Source organism: Carassius auratus, unplaced genomic scaffold (genome assembly GCF_003368295.1).
Source record: "Carassius auratus strain Wakin unplaced genomic scaffold, ASM336829v1 scaf_tig00025698, whole genome shotgun sequence".
Taxonomy (NCBI): Eukaryota; Metazoa; Chordata; class Actinopteri; order Cypriniformes; family Cyprinidae; genus Carassius; species Carassius auratus.
Window position 1 is genome coordinate 102 of NW_020525450.1, and position 14,899 is coordinate 15,000.

At 36.8% G+C, this 14,899-nt stretch overlaps 5 non-coding genes and 1 pseudogene across 5 annotated transcripts; all 6 read left to right on the forward strand.

The window, feature by feature from the left end:
* Nucleotides 1-366: 366 nt before the first annotated feature.
* LOC113078437 (5S ribosomal RNA) lies at nt 367-485 on the forward strand. The gene has a single exon (XR_003281509.1). It is a non-coding gene; the product is annotated as a 5S ribosomal RNA (ribosomal RNA).
* A 7,069-nt stretch (nt 486-7,554) lies between these two features.
* On the forward strand, nt 7,555-7,673 carry LOC113078438 (5S ribosomal RNA). Its single transcript, XR_003281510.1, has one exon. It is a non-coding gene; the product is annotated as a 5S ribosomal RNA (ribosomal RNA).
* Nucleotides 7,674-8,306: 633 nt separating this feature from the next.
* On the forward strand, nt 8,307-8,425 carry LOC113078436 (5S ribosomal RNA). Its single transcript, XR_003281508.1, has one exon. It is a non-coding gene; the product is annotated as a 5S ribosomal RNA (ribosomal RNA).
* A 360-nt stretch (nt 8,426-8,785) lies between these two features.
* On the forward strand, nt 8,786-8,904 carry LOC113078439 (5S ribosomal RNA). The gene has a single exon (XR_003281511.1). It is a non-coding gene; the product is annotated as a 5S ribosomal RNA (ribosomal RNA).
* A 507-nt stretch (nt 8,905-9,411) lies between these two features.
* On the forward strand, nt 9,412-9,530 carry LOC113078442 (uncharacterized; annotated as a pseudogene).
* Nucleotides 9,531-10,032: 502 nt separating this feature from the next.
* LOC113078447 (5S ribosomal RNA) lies at nt 10,033-10,151 on the forward strand. Its single transcript, XR_003281517.1, has one exon. It is a non-coding gene; the product is annotated as a 5S ribosomal RNA (ribosomal RNA).
* The last annotated feature ends 4,748 nt before the right edge of the window (nt 10,152-14,899 follow it).

Genomic DNA, 14,899 nt, shown 5'->3' on the forward strand with positions numbered 1-14,899 from the left:
GCTTTAAGCTTTTTGGAAATTTTCACTTAGTATATAATAATTTTGCCAAAAAATAGAGTCAATGCCCGATCTCTGAATCTTAGCAGGTTTGGGCCTGGTTAGTACTTGGATGGAGACTGCCTGGGAATACCAGGTGCTTTAAGCTTTTTGGAAAATTTCACTTAGTATATAATAATTTTGCTAAAAAAAAAAATTCAATGCCCGATCTCTGAATCTTAGCAGGTTTAGGTCTGGTTAGTACTTGGATGAGAGACTGCCTAGGAATACCAGGTGCTTTAAGCTTTTGGGTTTTCTTTCCTACTTATATAATGTACTGGCGATTAGATGGGCTGGTCTTTAAATAGCCCTCTCTTTGCAGCAGTCTTCGCTTACGGCCATACCAAACTGGCTATGCCCGATCTCGTCTGCTCTCGGAAGCTAAGCAGGTTTGGGCCTGGTTAGTACTTGGATGGGAGACCGCCTGGGAATACCAGGTGCTGTAAGCTTTTTGGAAACTTTTCACTTAGTATATAATAATTTTGCCAAAAAATAGAGTCAATGCCCGATCTCTGAATATTAGCAGGTTTGGGCCTGGTTAGTACATGGATGAGAGACTGCCTGGGAATACCAGGTGCTTTAAACTTTTTGGAAAATTTCACGATTTATAAAATAATCTTGCAAAAAAAAAAAAAAAAAAAAAAGTCAATGCCCGATCTCTGAATCTTAGCAGGTTTAGGTCTGGTGAGTACTTGGATGAGAAAACTGCCTAGGAATACCAGGTGCTTTAAGCTTTTTGGAAATGTTTCACTTAGTATATAATAATTTTGCTAAAAAATAGATTCAATGCCCGATCTCTGAATCTTTAGCAGGTTTAGGTCTGGTTTAGTACTTGGATGAGAGACTGCCTGGGAATACCAGGTGCTTTAAACTTTTTGGAAAATTTCACGATTTATAAAATAATCTTGCAAAAAAAAAAAAAAAAAAAAAAAAAAAAGAGTCCCAATGCCCGATCTCTGAATCTTAGCAGGTTTAGGTCTGGTTAGTACTTGGATGAGAGACTGCCTAGGAATACCAGGTGCTTTAAAGCTTTTTGGAAATGTTTCACTTAGTATATAATAATTTTTGCTAAAAAATAGATTCAATGCCCGATCTCTGAATCTTAGCAGGTTTAGGTCTGGTTAGTACTTGGAATGAGAGACTGCCTAGGAATACCAGGTGCTTTAAGCTTTTTTGGAAATGTTTCACTTAGTAATATAATAATTTTGCTAAAAAATAGATTCAAATGCCCGATCTCTTGAATCTTAGCAGGTTTAGGTCTGGTTAGTACTGGATGAGAGACTGCCTAGGAATACCAGGTGCTTTAAGCTTTTGGGTTTTCTTTCCTACTTATATAATGTACTGGCGATTAGATGGGCTGCTCTTTAAATAGCCCTCTCTTTGCAGCAGTCTTCGCTTACCGGCCATACAACCTGAGGGCGCTAGAGAGCTACAGGAAGTGTTGGCTGGCAGTTTGGAGAGGAAGGCTCTCCTCCATTTTGATTTTTCTGTTAGTGTTTGTTTTGTGAGTTGTTTTTGGACTTTTAGTTTATTTTTTGTGTGGTTTTTCAGTTTTAAACCACCTAACAGCAGCATCTTGCTGGCTGGAGGGTGGTTAATTTTTTGTTTGTATTTTTTTTACAATGGATGGATTATTGGCAAACGACACTGGACTGGCTGGAGAAACACGCATGGCAAACGACACTGGACTGGCTGGAGAGACACGCATGGGCAAAACGACACTGGATTGGCTGGAGAGACACGTAAGGCAAACGACACTGGACTGGCTGGAGAGACACGTATGGCAAACGACACTAGATTGGCTGGAGAGACACGTAAGGCAAACGACACTGGACTGGCTGAGAGACACGCATGGCAAACGACCCTGGACTGGAGTATCGACAACGAGCAGGACACGGTAAAAAACAAGATGCAAGAGATAATTTGGTGAAAGGAAATACTTAAAAGAGGCAACTGTGATTGTGAATGTGGAGAACGTAAATGAGGTGAGAGCTGTGGATATTATTAAAGCGGTGACGGACAAATGTGGATATGGGAAAATCTTAGCACTAAGGCCAAGACAAGGAAAGGAATATGAACTGACCATGGAAAAAGAAGAAACATGTGATGAACTGACTGAGGGATTGTTAATTAAAGGAGTGAACTGTGAAATAAAGAAACTGCAAATAGAGATTATGTTGTTTCCTTCATGCACCTGCCCGTCTACCTTGATGATAAAGACATTTTTAGAAAATTGGAGGGATGGGGAGTTAATCCCATATCAAAATTAAAAAGAAGATGCTACCCGGGCACTGAAATAGAGGATGGAACAAGGTTTTTAAAAGTGCGATTCCCCAAGGAGGTGGCATCATTGCCCTACAGCACAAAGCTGGAAACAGCAGAAGGGCCGCAGTACTTTAGGGTGATGCACAGCCACCAGGTGAAGACCTGTAAGCTGTGCATGAGCCCAGATCACCTGCTTAAAGAATGCCCTGAATTTAAGTGTCACAAGTGCGAGGAAAGGGGACATTTCGCAAGGGACTGCAACGCGGTCAGATGCCCGAAGTGTCAAAAATTTAAATAAGTGTGAGTGTTGGATGGAGGGAGAGGAAGGAGGTCTGGAGCATCAGGTGGACGGACAGGTGCATGAAGGAAACACTGAAGAGGAAGGAGATACTGATGAAGGACAAGGGGATGAAGGATTACCACAGAAGGAAACAGGAGGAGGAACAGGCAACCAAGAGAAAGAAGAAGAAGGAAAAATAATTTTATGGATGAGGAACAAACAGTAGAACAGAATACTCAATGGACAGAAATGGAAATATCGGACAGTTTTAAAAATCTTTTGGATAATGTGGAGAGTGATGGACAAGGAATGCATGATCAAAACAAAGAAATTGGCAGTGAAGAAAGAAACAAGGATGGACAACATGGGAAAAGACAGAGGAGAGAGAGGACAAAGTAGAAGGAGAACATTAAAGGTAAAACCAAATGTGGAAAATGTAAGAAAAAAGTTAATGACAAGGGGCCGAGTAAAAAGTGTAAACAGATATGAAGTGTTAAGAGTGCTGGAGGGAGAAGATAAATAATGTTTTTTAGGTATTTATTTTTATTTCTTTTAATGGTTTTAAGTTGTGTTACTTTTAATGCAAGGGGACTGATGGACATGGGTAAATTTGAAAAGGTGAAAGAAATGTGTAAAAGAGAGGATGTGATTTTATTACAAGAAACTAACTGGAGGGAAGAGTACATGAATGAAATAAGAAAAAGGTGGAGTGGAGAGATTTTTTATAACAATGGTGATGGGAGGGCTGGGAAGAGGTGTTGCGATCTTAATAAAAGAAAACTGTGGGGTATCATGTAAAACAATATATAATGACATAGATGGGAAATGTATTGCGGTTGAAATGGAGTATGAGGAGAAAAAAGTTATTGTAGTTAATATTCATGCACCGACTGTAGAAAATAAAAAGAAGGAATATTTTAATGTATTAAGAGATTTTTTAAAAAAGCATAAAGAAGTTATTATGATGGGTGATTTTAATACAGTTTTCAGTAAATTAGAAATTGGTGAGGGAATGGTTTTTAAAAATGATAAAGGAAGAAAAGAACTGAAATTATTAATGGAAGAAAATAATATGATTGATGTATGGAGAGAAAGAAATGAAGAAAAGAAAGAATATTCAAGGAGGCAATTAGTAGGGAATTTTATGTGTAAGACAAGGATTGATTTTATTTTGTGTACAAGGAACATTGAAGGTTTTATTGGTAACATGGAATATGTAGAATCAAGCTTAAGTGACCATAAACCACTTTTTATACAAGTAGACTGGAGTTCAGTGAAAAGAGGGCCGGGTGTATGGGTTTTAAATGTAGAGGTTTTGAAGAATGAGGAGTATGTGTTAAGTATTAAAGAAATTATTGAAAAAGAAAAGGAGAATGAAATGTACAGTGAAGATAAAAGGATATGGTGGGAAAATGTTAAATATTTAGTAAAAAAATTCACAATAAAATATTGCAAATTAATACAGATGTGTAAGAGGAAGAAGGAGAGAGAAATAAGAGAAAAATTGGAAAAGGAATTAAATGACAATGGGAAAGATATACAAAAAATAAAAGAATTGGAGGGATTATTGAAAGACATGGAAGAGAAAAAATATGAAGGTGCAAGACTAAGGAGTAAAGCTAAATATACGGTGGAGGGTGAAAAATGTACAAAGTTTTTCTTTGATCTAGAAAAAATAAGAGGGAAAGCTGGAATGATTAAAGAAATAAGAGGGAAAAATGGTGTAGTGGTGGAAACAAATGAGGAAATATTAAAAGAAGTAAAAGCATATTATGAAAATCTGTTTAGTACTGAGGGGTTGAAAGAAGAAGAGAAATTGGAGTTACTAAATCAAATAAAAACAACAGTAGGAGAAGTAGACAAAAAAGACTGTGATGAAGAGATAAGAGAAGAAGAGATAAAAAGAGCAATAAGTGAATTAAACAAAAATAAAAGTCCAGGTATAGATGGTTTGGGGAGTGAATTTTATATAGTTTTTAAAGATTTTTTAACCAGTATTTTAAAAGAAGTATATGAAGACATTTTTAAAAAAGAGGAAATGAATCAGAGAATGGGGATGGGATTAATAAAGTTGATATATAAAAGAAAAGGAGATAAAGTAGACCTAAAAAATTATAGACCAATTACAATGCTGAATACAGATTTGAAAATTTTAACAAAAGTTTTAGCCAATAGATTGAAAGAGGTAATGCCAACCATAATTAAAACAAATCAAGTGTATGGAGTAAAAGGGAAAGATATAGCGGATACTACTTTAAGTATAATAGATAGGATAAGATATATGAAAGAAAAAAACAAAAAAGGATATGTTATTAGTTTGGATTTTGAAAAGGCCTTTGATAGAGTGGAGCATGATTATTTATTTGGAATTTTAAGAAGGTACGGGTTTGGGGATAATTTTGTCAAGTGGATTACAATTTTATACAGGGGAGCAATAACAAGAATACAGTGTAACGGTTTTTTAACAGAATGTTTTAAAATTACTAGGTCAATAAGACAAGGATGTCCATTATCGGCGCTTTTATATTCTTTAGTTGCAGAACCATTGGGATTAGTTGTTAAAATAGATGAAGACATAAGAGGGATAAACATTGAAGGAAGTGGGGGAAATGAAAAAATATTTAAATATGCAGATGATACAACAATAATAGTTAAGGATATAGAGAGTGTTAATAAAGTAATGGAAGTAGTACAGATGTTTTGTAGGGGATCAGGAGGCAAGTTAAATGAAGAAAAAACAACATATGTGAGATTTGGAGGAGTAAATGTTTTAACTGATTATTTTCATTTTAAAGAAACAAAAGAAATAATGATTTTAGGTGTTCTAATGGGAAAAGATGAAAGGAATGTTAAAGAAAAAACGTGGGAAGAAATAGTAGGAGGAATTGAAAGAAGGTTAAATTTTTGGAAATTGAGGACTTTAAGTTTAAAAGGGAAGGTTTTAATTTTAAATGTGTTAATGGTGTCAAAGTTGTGGTATGTTTTATATGTGACTGCTATGCCAGTGTGGGTGGAGAAAAGGTTGAAAAAATGTTTTTTAGATTTTTTATGGAATGGTAAACCGTCAAGAATTGCATACAGTACATTAATAGGAGAAGTAGGGAAAGGAGGGATGGGATTAATTGATGTTGAACAGAGAAAAAATAGCTTAAGAGTTAAAATAGTAAAAAAATATCTAGATGATGGTCACAAAGCAGCATGGGAAAAGACAATGGAATATTTTTTAAACAAATGTGGGGATTTTAACATGGGGGATGGGATTTTATGGATGAAAGCTAAGAATTGGATGACAGAGTGCTTACCAGAGTTTTATAGGGAAATGTTTAGTGCCTGGGGAAAATTTTTAGACAAAGTTGAGTATGATCCACATGGGAGAGAAAACATTTTAAATCAACCTCTCTTTTTAAACAAAAACATTTTAAAACAAGACAAAGAATTGTTTTTAAAAAAATGGATGGATGTGGGGATAACAAGAGTGAGAGATGTTTTGTATGAATTTAAAGAAGGGTTTTTACCGACACAATTTATTGTAGATGCAATGGAGGAGGCAAAAGAGGATTACAGTGAACAAGAAATAAAAAATAAATATGAAATCATTAAAAATGCAATACCTAAAGAGTGGATAAAAAGAATAGAAAGTATGGAAGGAGAGCCAAAAGAGAAATGTATTCATGTGAAGTTTGGGGAAAAAATGTATGATTTTAAGGAATGTACTGTGAAAATGATTTATTGTGCTTTTAGAGATGATGTTTTTAAAGAGCCGATTGTAAATGGATACTGGGTGCAGAAATTCAAAGATTTAAAAAAAGAGTGTATATGGAGAAACATGACGGGGAAATGTGTGGAAACCAAATTGGAATGTTTGGAGTATTTTATAAGGCATAAAGTGGTTTTTACTGATGTAATTTTAAATAAAATAGGAATGGAAGAAAATGCTCTGTGTAAAGTGTGCCAGGAAGAGGAAGAGTGGATTTTACATATGTTTTTACATTGTAGAGACCTAGAGGACTTTTTAAGGAAATGTAAATGTTTAATCAAAGATGTGACTGAGGAGTGGGATGAAAATATAATGGAATGGAATAGAGTTGTCATGTTTGGTTGGGAAAAAAAGTGTAAAAACAAAAGTTTCATTAATCTGTGTGTAATGCTAATGAAAAGTGCAATATGGGACAGAAGAACTGTGGCTAAAAAGGAAAAAATTGTGTTGGATGTTTGGAGTGTGTTTAAAAGAAAAACAGAATTATATATCGAAAGACTGTATGCTTACTTTAAAGGTGTAAATATGTTAGACTCTTTTTATGATGTTTTTACCCCAAAGGTCTGTTGTGTTTTAAAAGATTTAATGTGGAAGTTGCCAGAATGTGGAAGAGTATTTTAAATTATCTATGTAAAGGAAAGAGGTGTAATGTAGAGATGTGTAAAGACGATGCTCTGTATTTTCTATTGATTGTGCTTAATCTATTGTATTTTATTGATTGAAATTTCTTAATAAAAAAAAAAAAAAAAAAAAAAAAAAGGCTATATCCGATCTCGTCCGCTCTCGGAAGCTAAGCAGGTTTGGGCCTGGTTAGTACTTGGATGGGAGACTGCCTGGGAATACCAGGTGCTGTAAGCTTTTTGGAAACTTTTCACTTAGTATATAATAATTTTGCCAAAAAATAAAGTCAATGCCCGATCTCTGAATATTAGCAGGTTTAGGTCTGGTGAGTACTTGGATGAGAAACTGCCTAGGAATACCAGGTGCTTTAAGCTTTTTGGAAACTTTTCACTTAGTATATAATAATTTTGCTAAAAAATAGATTCAATGCCCGATCTCTGAATCTTAGCAGGTTTAGGTCTGGTTAGTACTTGGATGAGAGACTGCCTAGGAATACCAGGTGCTTTAAGCTTTTGGGTTTTCTTTCCTACTTATATAATGTACTGGCGATTAGATGGGCTGCTCTTTAAATAGCCCTCTCTTTGCAGCAGTCTTCGCTTACGGCCATACCAACCTGGCTATGTCCGATCTCGTCTGCTCTCGGAAGCTAAGCAGGTTTGGGCCTGGTTAGTACTGGGATGGGAGACCGCCTGGGAATACCAGGTGCTTTAAGCTTTTTGGAAACTTTTCACTTAGTATATAATAATTTTGCCAAAAAATAGAGTCAATGCCCGATCTCTGAATCTTAGCAGGTTTAGGTCTGGTGAGTACTTGGATGAGAAACTGCCTAGGAATACCAGGTGCTTTAAGCTTTTTGGAAATGTTTCACTTAGTATATAATAATTTTGCTAAAAAATAGATTCAATGCCCGATCTCTGAATCTTACCAGGTTTAGGTCTGGTTAGTACTTGGATGAGAGACTGCCTAGGAATACCAGGTGCTTTAAGATTTTTTGAAACTTTTCACTTTGTATATAATAATTTAGCCAAAAAATAGAGTCAATGCCCGATCTCTGAATATTAGCAGGTTTGGGCCTGGTTAGTACATGGATAGGAGACTGCCTGGGAATACCAGGTGCTTTAAACTTTTTGGAAAATTTCACGATTTATATAATAATCTTGCAAAAAAAAAAAAAGTCAATGCCCGATATCTGAATCTTAGCAGGTTTAGGTCTGGTTAGTACTTGGATGAGAGACTGCCTAGGAATACCAGGTGCTTTAAGCTTTTGGGTTTTCTTTGCTACTTATATAATATACTGGTGATTAGATGGGCTGGTCTTTAAATAGCCCTCTCTTTGCAGCAGTCTTCGCTTACGGCCATACCAACCTGGCTATGCCCGATCTCGTCTGCTCTCGGAAGCTAAGCAGGTTTGGGCCTGGTTAGTACTTGGATGGGAGACCGCCTGGGAATACCAGGTGCTGTAAGCTTTTTGGAAACTTTTCACTTAGTATATAATAATTTTGCCAAAAAATAGAGTCAATGCCCGATCTCTGAATATTAGCAGGTTTGGGCCTGGTTAGTACATGGTTTGGAGACTGCCTGGGAATACCAGGTGCTTTAAACTTTTTGGAAAATTTCACGATTTATATAATAATCTTGCAAAAAAAAAAAAAAGTCAATGCCCGATATCTGAATCTTAGCAGGTTTAGGTCTGGTTAGTACATGGATGAGAGACTGCCTAGGAATACCAGGTGCTTTAAGCTTTTGGGTTTTCTTTCCTACTTATATAATGTACTGGCGATTAGATGGGATGGTCTTTAAATAGCCCTCTCTTTGCAGCAGTCTTCGCTCATGGCCATACCAACCTGCCTATGCCCGATCTCGTCTGCTCTCGGAAGCTAAGCAGGTTTGGGCCTGGTTAGTATTTGGATGGGAGACCGCCTGGGAATACCAGGTGCTGTAAGCTTTTTGGATACTTTTCACTTAGTATATAATAATTTTGCCAAAAAATAGAGTCAATGCCTGATCTCTGAATATTAGCAGGTTTGGGCCTGGTTAGTACATGGTTTGGAGACTGCCTGGGAATACCAGGTGCTTTAAACTTTTTGGAAAATTTCACGATTTATATAATAATCTTGCAAAAAAAAAAAAAAAAAAAAAAAAGTCAATGCCCGATCTCTGAATCTTAGCAGGTTTAGGTCTGGTGAGTACTTGGATGAGAAACTGCCTAGGAATACCAGGTGCTTTAAGCTTTTTGGAAATGTTTCACTTAGTATATAATAATTTTGCTAAAAAATAGATTCAATGCCCGATCTCTGAATCTTAGCAGGTTTAGGTCTGGTTAGTACTTGGATGAGAGACTGCCTAGGAATACCAGGTGCTTTAAGCTTTTGGGTTTTCTTTCCTACTTATATAATGTACTGGCGATTAGATGGGCTGCTCTTTAAATAGCCCTCTCTTTGCAGCAGTCTTCACTTACGGCCATACCAACCTGGCTATGTCCGATCTCGTCTGCTCTCGGAAGCTAAGCAGTTTTGGGCCTGGTTAGTACTTGGATGGGAGACAGCCTGGGAATACCAGGTGCTGTAAGCTTTTTGGAAACGTTTCACTTAGTATATAATAATTTTGCCAAAAAATAGAGTCAATGCCCGATCTCTGAATATTAGCAGGTTTGGGCCTGGTTAGTACATGGATGAGAGACTGCCTGGGAATGCCAGGTGCTTTAAACTTTTTGGAAAATTTCACGATTTATAAAATAATCTTGCAAAAAAAAAAAAAAAAGAGTCAATGCCCGATCTCTGAATCTTAGCAGGTTTAGGTCTGGTTAGTACTTGGATGAGAGACTGCCTAGGAATACCAGGTTCTTTAAGCTTTTTGGAAATGTTTCACTTAGTATATAATAATTTTGCTAAAAAAATTGATTCAATGCCCGATCTCTGAATCTTAGCAGGTTTAGGTCTGGTTAGTACTTGGATGAGAGACTGCCTAGGAATACCAGGTGCTTTAAGCTTTTGGGTTTTCTTTCCTACTTATATAATGTACTGGCGATTAGATGGGCTGCTCTTTAAATAGCCCTCTCTTTGCAGCAGTCTTCGCTTACGGCCATACCAACCTGGCTATATCCGATCTCATCCGCTCTCGGAAGCTAAGCAGGTTTGGGCCGGGTTAGTACTTGGATGGGAGACCGCCTGGGAATACCAGGTGCAGTAAGCTTTTTGGAAACTTTTCACTTAGTATATAATAATTTTGCTAAAAAATAGATTCAATGCCCGATCTCTGAATCTTAGCAGGTTTAGGTCTGGTTAGTACTTGGATGAGAGACTCCCTAGGAATACCAGGTGCTTTAAGCTTTTTGGAAATGTTTCACTTAGTATATAATAATTTTGCTAAAAAATAGATTCAATGCCCGATCTCTGAATCTTAGCAGGTTTAGGTCTGGTTAGTACTTGGATGAGAGACTGCCTAGGAATACCAGGTGCTGTAAGCTTTTTGGAAACGTTTCACTTAGTATATAATAATTTTGCCAAAAAATAGAGTCAATGCCCGATCTCTGAATATTAGCAGGTTTGGGCCTGGTTAGTACATGGATGAGAGACTGCCTGGGAATACCAGGTGCTTTAAACTTTTTGGAAAATTTCACGATTTATAAAATAATCTTGCAAAAAAAAAAAAAAAAAAAAAGTCAATGCCCGATCTCTGAATCTTAGCAGGTTTAGGTCTGGTGAGTACTTGGATGAGAAACTGCCTAGGAATACCAGGTGCTTTAAGCTTTTTGGAAATGTTTCACTTAGTATATAATAATTTTGCTAAAAAATAGATTCAATGCCCGATCTCTGAATCTTAGCAGGTTTAGGTCTGGTTAGTACTTGGATGAGAGACTGCCTGGGAATACCAGGTGCTTTAAACTTTTTGGAAAATTTCACGATTTATAAAATAATCTTGCAAAAAAAAAAAAAAAAGAGTCAATGCCCGATCTCTGAATCTTAGCAGGTTTAGGTCTGGTTAGTACTTGGATGAGAGACTGCCTAGGAATACCAGGTGCTTTAAGCTGTTTGGAAATGTTTCACTTAGTATATAATAATTTTGCTAAAAAATAGATTCAATGCCCGATCTCTGAATCTTAGCAGGTTTAGGTCTGGTTAGTACTTGGATGAGAGACTGCCTAGGAATACCAGGTGCTTTAAGCTTTTTGGAAATGTTTCACTTAGTATATAATAATTTTGCTAAAAAATAGACTCAATGCCCGATCTCTGAATCTTAGCAGGTTTAGGTCTGGTTAGTACTTGGATGAGAGACTGCCTAGGAATACCAGGTGCTTTAAGCTTTTGGGTTTTCTTTCCTACTTATATAATGTACTGGCGATTAGATGGGCTGCTCTTTAAATAGCCCTCTCTTTGCAGCAGTCTTCGCTTACGGCCATACCAACCTGAGGGCGCTAGAGAGCTACAGGAAGTGTTGGCTGCAGTTTGGAGAGGAAGGCTCTCCTCCATTTTGTTTTTTCTGTTAGTGTTTGTTTTGAGAGTTGTTTTTGGACTTTAGTTTATTTTTTGTGTAGTTTTTCAGTTTTAAACCACCTAACAGCGGCATCTTGCTGGCTGGAGGGTGGTTAATTTTTTGTTTGTGTTTTGTACAATGGACGGATTATTGGCAAACGACACTGGAATGGCTGGAGAGACACGCATGGCAAACGACACTGGACTGGCTGGAGAGAGACGCATGGCAAACGACACTGGACTGGCTGGAGAGAGACGCATGGCAAACGACACTGGAATGGCTGGAGAGAGACGCATGGCAAACAACACTGGACTGGCTGGAGAGAGACGCATGGCAAACGACACTGGACTGGCTGGAGAGAGACGCATGGCAAGCAACACTGGACTGGAGTATCGACAACGAGCAGGACACGGTAAAAATCAAGATGCAAGAGATAAATTTGGTGAAAGGAGATACTTAAAGGAGGCAACTGTGATTGTGAATGTGGAGAATTTAAGTGAGGTGAGGGCTGTGGATATTATCAAAGCGGTGACTGACAAATGTGGATATGGGGAAATCTTGGCACTAAGGCCAAGACAAGGAAAAGAATACGAGCTCACAATGGAAAAAGAAGAAACTTGTGATAAGCTGACTGAGGGATTGTTAATAAATGGAGTGAACTGTGAGATAAAAAAACTTCAAAACAGAGATTATGTTGTCTCTTTCATGCATCTGCCCGTCTACCTTGCTGATGAAGAGATTTTAAATAAACTGGAGGTTTGGGGGGTTTCCCCAATTTCAAAAATAAAGCGGCGTGTATATCCGGGCACCAGCATTGAGGATGGGACAAGATATGTAAAGGTGCGGTTCCCGAAGGAGGTGGCCTCCCTCCCTTACAGCACAAAAATAGAGACGGCAGAGGGTCCACAATATTTTCGGGTGATGCACAGCCATCAGGTGAAGACTTGTCGGCTGTGCATGAGCCCAGACCATGTGGTGAAGGACTGCCCAGAGTTCACGTGCCATAAATGCGAGGAGAGAGGCCACTTCGCAAGAAATTGCAACGCTGTGACGTGCCCGGATTGCAATTTGGTTTTAAATAAGTGTGAGTGTTGGATGCAGGGTGAGGAGGAGGAGGAGGAGCAGCAGGTGGGCGGGCAGGTGCATGAAAGAGACAACGAGCAGCGAGACGATGGAGAAAGAGTTCGAGGTGAAGGACTGGAATTAATTAAGGATATGGAACAACAGAAAGAGTGTACCGAACCGATTATACAAACACAACAGGATGGGGGAATTTGGTCACAGATGGTTTTGACTGACAGCTTGCAAAATGCTTTGGATACTATGGAACTGCATGATGAAAGGAATAAAGTATTGAGTGATGCACAACAGGAGGGAATTTTATGTACACCGATGGATGTGACGGACAGTGTGCAAAAGGAGATGGACGCAGTAGAAATTAATGATGCTACAAAAGAGTGTGAACAAGGACAAGAAAATGAGGAGACGCAGGGGAAATCATCAAAAAGAAGAAGATCTGTGAAGGTAATACCCAATTTAGATACTGCAAGAAAAAGAGTGCTTAAAGAAGATGGTTTTGAATGTACAAATAAGTATGAGTTGCTAAAGGGTTTGGAGGAGATGGACTGAGTTTATGGGTTTTATGCATATTTCTATATGTTTTATGCTGTTAAGAATAGTGACTTTTAATGCTAGAGGGCTGTCAGACATGGGAAAATTTGGAAAAGTGAAAGAAATGTGTAAAGGAGAAGATGTGATTTTATTACAAGAAACTAACTGGAGGGAAGAGTACATGACTGAAATAAGGAAAAGTTGGAGCGGAGAGATTTTATATAACAATGGTGATGGGAGGCTGGGAAGAGGAGTTGCAGTTTTAATAAAAGAAAACAGTGGTGTATCGTGTAAAACAATATATAATGACATGGATGGGAAATGTATTGCGGTTGAAATGGAGTATGAGGAGAAAAAAGTTATTTTAGTTAATATTCATGCACCAACAGTAGAGAATGAAAAAAAGGAATATTTTAATGTATTAAGAGAATTTTTAAAGAAACATAAAGAAGTTATTATGATGGGTGATTTTAATACTGTTTTCAGTAAATTAGAAATGGGAGAGGGAATGGTTTTTAAAAATGATAAAGGAAGAAAAGAACTGAAATTATTAATGGAAGAAAATAATATAATTGATGTATGGAGAGAAAGAAACGAAAAAAAGAAAGAATATTCAAGGAGGCAATTAGTGGGTAATTTTATGTGTAAAATCAAAAAAGGATTGATTTTATTTTATGTACAAGGAACATTGAAGGATTTATCGGTAATATTAAATATGAAGAATCAAGCTTAAGTGACCATAAACCAATTTTTATGCAAATAGACTGGAGTTCAGTGAAGAAAGGGCCGGGGGTATGGGTTTTAAATGTAGAGGTTTTGAAGAATGAGGACTATGTGTTAAGTATTAAAGAAATTATTGAAAAAGAAAAGGAGAATGGAATGTACGGCGAAGATAAAAGGATATGGTGGGAAAATGTTAAATATTTAGTTAAAAAATTCACAATAAAGTACAGTAAATTAATACAGAGAAGTAAGAGGAAGAAGGAGAGAGAAATAAGAGAAAAATTGGAAAAAGAATTAAATGAGAATGGGAAAGATATACAAAAAATAAAAGAATTGGAGGGAATATTGAAAGAAATGGAAGAGGAAAAATATGAAGGCGCAAGACTAAGAAGTAAAGCTAAATATACTGTGGAGGGTGAAAAATGTACAGTGTTTTTTTTTGATTTAGAAAAAATAAGAGGGAAGGCTGGTATGATTAAAGAAATAAGAGGGGAAAATGGTGTAGTTGTGGAAACTAATGAGGAAATATTAAAAGAAATAAAGGCATACTATGAAAACCTGTTTAGTACTGAGGGGGTGGGGGAAGAAGAGAAACTGGAGTTACTGAGGCAAATAAAAACAACAGTAGGAGAACTAGACAAAAAAGAGTGTGATGAAGAGATTAGAGAAGAAGAGATTAAAAGAGCAATAAGTGAATTAAACAAAAAGAAAAGTCCAGGTGTAGATGGTTTGGGGAGTGAATTTTATATAGTTTTTAAAGATTTTTTAACTAGCATTTTAAAAGAAGTATATGTAGAGGTGTTTAAGAAAGGAGAATTAAATCAAAGAATGGGAATGGGTTTAATGAAATTGATATACAAGAGAAAAGGAGAGAAGACAGATTTAAAGAACTATAGACCGATTACAATGCTAAATACTGATTTAAAGATTTTATCTAAAATTTTAGCCAACAGATTGAAAGAAGTCATGCCGAGTATAATTAAAACTAACCAAGTGTATGGAGTAAAAGGGAGAGACATAGCAGATACAACTATTAGTATAAAGGATATGATAAGATACATACATGATAGCAATAAAGATGGGTTTATTATCAGTTTAGATTTTGAGAAAGCTTTTGACAGGGTGGAGCATGG